We start from the raw sequence: 7,811 nt of genomic DNA, 5'->3' as shown, positions 1-7,811 counted from the left end.
TGTTGGAGGTGGCCAAGGACAAAGCGGTGAGGGCGCTACGGTCCGTGGCAAGGCACGCGGCACCGACGACGGTGGTGCAGGAGATGGCACAGGCCCGTTGCATGCGAGGGCATGGCGAACCTTACCGTGCTTGCATCATCACCCCTAACCATGATGGAGGATGGAGAGGAGGTGGGTGAAGAGCGCGGCTCGTCGTCATGGAAGTGTGGGGCAGCGGGAGAGGAGCGGCCAAGGGAGGCGAGCCAGGAGAAGGCCGCCGGCGGCACGGGGAAAAGTGTGGCGGTGGTGGTCAAGAATAGCTCGCCGCCACTTGCACCGTCGCATGGGAAGAGAGTGGGGACCGGCACTGGGGCCCATAAGACAGAAGGAGTCAGGGGCAAAATTGTCTTTTCTCATGCCGCGGGAGGGTTCCTATAGGATCGCTTGGTGTGCCACATGATCGAAAGTGACAAAAACGTTAGATGCACACATAAAACTGGCAAACGGAGAGTGCAATCCATGATGATATCAAAAGAAAGTTAAATATCCCTATAAAAAAAGTTAAATATCCCTTTCGTTTTCAAAAAGGACTTCGTTTTCTGATAAACTATCCCGCGGTGTTGGCTTCGAGCCCAGCCCGAGTCCGGCCGAACGCCTCTGCCCGACTGCCCCCTCACCCTCATATATATGTGGAGACGCGCCGCCGCCGCTTGTCCCGATCGAAACCTAGGGTTCCAAAATTGTAAGCATCCGTCCCCAAATCGTCGGTGAGATCCTTGAGAGTGAGATCAGGCGAGGGTGGCGATGAATCGCGGCACCACGAGCGTTAAGGCGGCGCGGCAGAGCAGATCCGTCGATGAGGGCGCATCCTGCGGGGGGGATCTGCCGATGCGGTGCGAGTACAAAACCAGGGACGCGAAGGAGGCGGGGACTTGGTCCGTTGAGGTTTGCGTGCCGAAGGATGCGGTGGCGATCAGGAGGGAGGCGGTCAAGGGCCATCGGGTGAAGAAGGAGGCGGGGATCTGGTCCGGTGACCTTCGCGTACCGAAGAATACGGTGGCGACCGGGAGGAAGGTGGGCAAGGTTCGTCCGGTGAAGAATCTCTCCAAGTTGAAGGCGGCGGCCGCCTCCTTCGAGGCGAAGAAGCCTGGTGCTGCTGCATCGGCGGCGGGAGGCGTCACCAAGATGGAGAAGCACGCTGGTGATGTGACCTTGGTGGTGGCCGCGGAAGCAGACACTGCTGGCAATGGCAAGGAAGGTGGTCTGAGGCTGGGGCAGGAGTTTGTTGACCTCGTCTCGTCCTGGAAGCCGGAGGTCTTCGAGGACCCCGATGAGCACTACGCCCGGTTGATCAACAACCCTGCCTTCTCCCAGGACCTCGTCGAGAGGAGCACAAAGGTCCAGCAGGACCTCGTCGCAATGTCCAAGTTTTTCGCCGCCAGGATGGAGAAATTCCATGCCTGGGTGCGCACAGAGGTCGAGGAGAAGGGCTACGCGGAGGTCGATAACTACATCCCGGAGGGGGAGGATGATGATTTTGCCCTGGCTTTTGGACCCATGGATGGTGTCGTCTCAGAGGACGAGGATGATGTATTTGCCCAGGCTTTTGGACGCATGGATGGTGTCGTCGCAGAGGACGAGGATGATGAATTTGCCCTGGCTGGACCCATGGAGGACTGAGACGAGGTGTTTGTTTCAACTTGATGAGATGCTGAAATCTGGCTGTGCTTGTTATCTGTCTATCTATCTATATGTGATCTATTTAGCTATGCTTTATTTATGTGTGGACTAAGTTATGTAGTGATGGTGTTGTTTATTAATAATGCTTATCGGATCTTGTAACAACCAATTAAACTATGACTGATGTTGGTAAGTTAGTTTATTACGAGCACATATCATTGGTATAATATATAATGGTAAGCTTTCCTATCTTCCTGGGTTGTGGGTTGTGCGGATATTCTTAAGCGTTTCTTATTCATGTAAATATCAATACTGAGCATCAGAAGGTCGCATTACTTTATTCTTTTATAAGCATGTGTTTTTGTCGTGGAACATTGCAAGATCAGCCCTTCATTCTGTTCTTCTAGAACTCAACTTTTTGACCTTTTTGATTGATGTGGTACATGTTAATATTCTTCTCTATTAGCTTGTTCAAACATAGGTTGGTTGACTCAGGACAAACTCAAATCGCTTGTTTGTAGGATGTAGTGACGAGTCAACCAGTTCAAATCTATCTGTGTCTTTCTTTATTATGCTATATGTTTGCAGTAAGTTATAACCCCTGAGGATGTTTAAGTTATGTTGACTGATGATTAATGAGTTGCTACCTATCATACGCATCTGTGCTATATGATGATATTTTGTTTTATGTTCCATCTAAGCCAGTAAGCTACAACTGAAATCAAGTTATGAGAAACTATCATGTGCTTTTGCTGTTAGCCTGTTGCAGTATGTATGTTTATCTTGTGTCTTTGCAAATAAAACATGGGAATGTTGGATTAGTCTTGATAAGAGCAACTTGTTTGTGTTGGATTTATGTTGATTATACCACCAGTCCTGGTCTGCATCATGTGACGGTGTCCTTATTGTGGATTATTAATCATCTTTTATCTGCGTACCGATCCAGCTTCCATATTTTGTTTATAATATAGTGGATAGTGGATTACTTTTTCCGCAAAAGGTGGATATCAGCAATATAGTAAACTTATTAGCTCTTGCTTTTGTTGTTGTGGTCATTTCAGGTCTATGTATCTATCTACCTGTGTGGTCTATTAGCTATTTAGCTATGCTTTTATGTGTGTGCTAATAGCTTGTCATCTCTCGTAGCAACCAATTAAATTATGAGTTTGTGACTATGCCCAACATTAGTATATCTCTTAAAAAATGAAGCTGTTGTGGAAGAGAGGAAGCTAGTTTTCAGCAGCCACATAGTTAGATTGAGTACACGTTCTCCCGTGCCAAAAGCAAGAAGCATCGGCAATTCGGCATCTCGTGGCCGGTGAGGCAGCCAGCTAGGAGGCAGGGCAAGGCGGATGGCAGCTGCTGACGCGATGGCCGGTGCGACTACAGACAACGGAGGCGCCGTGACGATGGTAAAGATGGCGGAGATGCCGGTGGAGTTCCTCCGGTGGGTGCTGTCGCAGGATAAGGAGGACTACCGCGTGCCTACGCTGGAGGACTACACGGAGGAGGAGCTTGCCGAGGCCAAGGACACCATCTGCAGCGTCATCCGCTCCGTGCAGATCGCGTACGACGAGTTCCGGGCCTGGGTCCGCGACGTGATCGACAACAATGGCTGCGTCATGATCCACGAGGACATGCTCTTCTCGGATCCCAAAGAATGCAGGAAAGCGTCGACGAGGAGTGGGCAGAGGCGCGGCAGGAGCTGGAGATGGACCTGACGAAACCACTCGGCCCGCACCTGTACATGTTGTCTACGTATCTTTCACCCTTGTATCACTATGCAGCGCCCATCCTGACGTTTTGAGGGCCTTGGCTATATATGGGTGACAAAAGAATTAATATTAAGGCCAACAGCCAATGTCGTAGAACTGTAGCAGCTACCGACATCACTACCGGAAGCAGAGACTTTGCCGAGTGTAAATTTCTTTGCCGAGTGTCAAAAATCGGACACTCGGCAAAGACCTTCTTTGCCGAGTGCTGCACTCGGCAAAGAATTGCACTCGGCAAAGATTTCTTTGCCGAGTGCCGGGCACTCGGCAAACACAGGCACTCGGCAAAGGACTTCTTTGCCGAGCGCCAAACTCTCGGCAAAATATATACACTCGGCATAGGCTGCCCGTGAAACGGCGCCGTGCCACGTTCTTCTTTGCCGAGCGCCTGCGGTTAGGCACTCGGCAAAGAATTTTTTTTTAATTTCTTTGCCGAGTGCCCCAGATCTGGCACTCGGCAAAGATTTATTTTTATTTTTTTAAATTCTTTGCCGAGCGTCTCAGATCTGGCGCTCGGCAAATAAAATTTTTTTATTTTTAAAATACTTTGCCGAGTGCTCCCTGGACGGCGCTCGGCAAAGATTTAAATTTTTTTTTAATTATTTCTTTGCCGAGTGCTCCTGTGTATGCACTCGGCAAAGAGAAAATTTTTAAAAAAAAATTAAAACATTCTTTGCCGAGTGCCATGCCCCGGCACTCGGCAAAGTTTTTTTGTTTTTTTTGTTTTTGGCCTCCAATTTTTTTGTGCAGCCTTTTTAAAGCACCAGGAACTCCTAGTTACAATTTGGAGATTTTTTGTGGCTTTTTGTTATATTTAGTTACTTTATTTCGTTTACTTGAATTTTTTCGGAAATTAGAAATTTGAACTGCACATGGTACGAATAATGGAGTTTAATGATTCGAAAATTGATAGTCATGTTAGTGTGTGTTATGAGAGGCCGTATCCAGGAACGGACCCGAAATTTCAGACATCTCGTTCACGAAACATGTCCGCGAAATTGCGTGTGAAGTGTTTATAAATTCTATAAAATGCAAACAAAGTCCGAAAATCATGAAACATGTTGAGATGTCGTGATATCATATGTGGAGGCTATGATAAAAATTTCAGAAGATTTCGTGCACGTTGTCACGTACGATGCTTACAAACCAGGACATCTCCACATGTGATATCAGATACGATGCATATCTATAACCGTATCTATTTCGGATTGTCCACGCTTTTTGGACAGCCCGCGGATGCGTAGATGGGTTAGTTTCCATGTTCTGCTCTAGTCCGAGACAGACTTTCGGCATCACCTCCCTGTTGTTCTCCGGATACACACTCTTCTTTGGCAGGACGTGTATCTGGAGAACAGCGGGGAGGTGCTGCCGAAATTCTGTCTCGGATAGGAGTAGAGCATGGAAACTAACCTCATCTACACATCTGCGGGTGGGATTAGGACCTATCCTCACCTATTAGACAGTAGGAACACCATGTACATGCAATTAATGGTTACATTACTCGCCGATACATATGTTAGAGGATGGATGACCGTCAGTGGATGTACATGGGCTGGAGAAGTCAGAGTGATTACACCACGGAATGGATGAACAAGACCGATGCTTTCTTGAACAGTGCATTTGGCAACGCTGCTAAAGGACATTGCCTAGTTTTGTGTCCCTACAGCAAATGTGGAAATAGGAGAAGGGTAAACAAGGTGGAAATGGGTAAACATCTTATGAAGAATGGATTTACGCCGGACTACACCCGGTGGGTCCACCATGGTGAAGCCCATCGTATGAGAGAGGAGGTGGTGAGACCATGGGTGGAGGCTTTTGATGCTGATGCCGAGGTTGCAGACATGTTAGATGACTTTCACCAAGGACAGTTCGATGAGGGACGTGAGAAGGAGGAGATGGAAGCAGCCGCATAGGCGTTCTACGACATGATGGACTCGGCACAGAAACCCCTTCACGATCGGTCAACGGTGTCTCAACTGGATGCCATTGGACGCTTAATGGGGTTGAAGTTCGAGTTAAACTTAAGTCGACCTGGCTTCGATAAGATGTTGGCCGTGATTGGCACCTTGCTTCCGGAGGGCCACATTCTGCCGAAGAGCATGTACGAGTCACAGAAACTCCTTCGAGCACTTAAGATGCCGTATGAGCAGATACATGCTTGTCCGAAAGGGTGTCTCCTATTTAGGAAAGAACACGAGCATGCAAAGTTCTGTCCAAAGTGTAAATCCTCCAGGTACCTGGAGGTAGACTCTGATGATGGCCAGAAGAGGCAACTTATGATCCCCATGAAAATCCTACGGTACCTTCCGTTCCTACCGAGGATCCAACGGCTATACATGACTGAGGAATCCGCGAAACAGATGACATGGCACAAAAATGGCAAACGGTACAATCCTGACAAGATGGTACATCCATCCGATGGTGAAGCTTGGATCCGCTTTAATGACAAACATCGTGACAAAGCAGATGAGGCTCGTAATGTACGTGTCGCGTTGGCAACAGATGGGTTCAATCCTTATGGAATGATGGCTGCCCCATACACATGTTGGCCCGTCTTTGTTATCCCCCTTAATCTTCCCCCCGGTGTCTCCTTTCAACGACATAACCTATTCTTGTCGTTGATAATTCCTGGACACCCAGGGAGTAATATGGGTGTGTTCATGGAGCCCGTATTTGATGAATTGGTCCGTGCTTGGGACGAAGGGGTATGGACATACGATCGAGCTACAAAGACAACCTTCAAAATGCACGTTTGGTACCACTACTCCCTGCATGACTTCCTGGCGTATGGGATATTCTGCGCCTGGTGTGTTCATGGGAAGTTCCCATGCCCAATATGCAAGGAAGGTGTGAGGTTTATTTGGTTGCAGAAGGGTGGCAAGTATTCGTCGTTTGATAGACATCGTCAATTCCTACCTCTTGACCATCCATTCAGACAAGACATCAAGAACTTTACGAAAGGCGTCAAAGTGACAAACCCTGCACCGTGGATGATGAATGGTGCCGAGGTTCATGCTCAGATAGGTGCTCTCGTGCCCAATGAAGAAGGTGGTTTTATGGGATATGGTGAGCAGCATATGTGGACTCATATCTTGGGCATGACGAGGCTCCCCTATTTCGATGACCTTCTTCTACCACATAACATTGATGTAATGCACACTGAAAAGAATATCGCCGAGGCACTTTGGGCAACACTCATGGACACTAAAAAGTCTAAGGACAACCCAAAGGCTAGACTAGACCTGGCAACGTTGTGCGATAGACCAAATCAAGAGATGCAACCTCCTAGTCGTGGCAAGACTTGGAGAAGGCCTAAGGCTGATTTCGTCTTGAAAAAGGACCAAAGGAGGGAAGTACTTGAATGGATCAAGAAGCTAATGTTCCCTGATGGGTATGCAGCGAATCTAAAGAGGGGAGTTAACTTAGGCACTCTGCGAGTCAACGGGATGAAGAGTCATGACTACCACATATGGATTGAGCGGCTTCTTCCGGCGATGGTTCGAGGCTATGTCCCGGAGCATGTCTGGCAAGTGCTGGCAGAGTTGAGCTACTTATTCTGCCAGCTTTGTGCCAAGGAGCTCTCTCGGACCGTCATTGATGACTTGGAAAAAGCGGCACCCGTGTTGCTCTATAAGTTAGAGAAGATCTTTCCACCCGCCTGCTTCTTGTCGATGCAGCATTTGATTGTGCACCTCCCGTATGAGGCACGGATGGGGGGGGGCCCGTGCAGAACCGTTGGTGCTATCCAATCGAGAGATGTCTGAAGACTCTTCGTAAAAAATGTAGAAATAAAGCCAGAATTGAGGCTTCCATTGCAGAGGCATACATTCTAGAGGAGGTGTCGAACTTCATAGAGAAATACTACACTGAGAAACTTCCTAACGTTCATAATCCACCCCCTCGTTACAATGCTGGCGAAAATGAATCGAACCTCAGCCTTTTCCAAGGGCAACTTGGAAGCGCAAGTGCATCGACCATTAAGCAATTGAAAAATGAAGAGTGGCGCAGTATCATGCTATATGTGTTGACCAACCTTGTCGAGGTGCAACCGTTCATTCGGTAAGTTCTAAACGAACTTATTTCATTTCGCCGTATGTCCTTGTTTCGTCGTCCAACCCCCTTGTTTCTCGTTGGTACAGGGAATTTCTTCGTCAATCCTGGCATGGATCAAGGCAACCTACACCACAAGAAAATGATACCCTTCTTTCACGGGGTGCGGGACTAGGGAGCCCCGATTTCATTTGTTGGTTCAAACAGAAAGCCCAAACTGATGCGCCTATAAGTGATGAGTTAAGACAGGTTGCAAATGGCTGTGCCGTTAGGGTCAAGTCATTTACCGGTTATGACGTGAATGGATATCGTTTTCATACAGCAAGCTAC

Source organism: Miscanthus floridulus, chromosome 10 (assembly GCF_019320115.1).
Source record: "Miscanthus floridulus cultivar M001 chromosome 10, ASM1932011v1, whole genome shotgun sequence".
Classification (NCBI taxonomy): Eukaryota; Viridiplantae; Streptophyta; class Magnoliopsida; order Poales; family Poaceae; genus Miscanthus; species Miscanthus floridulus.
This window is presented reverse-complemented; position numbering follows the sequence as displayed.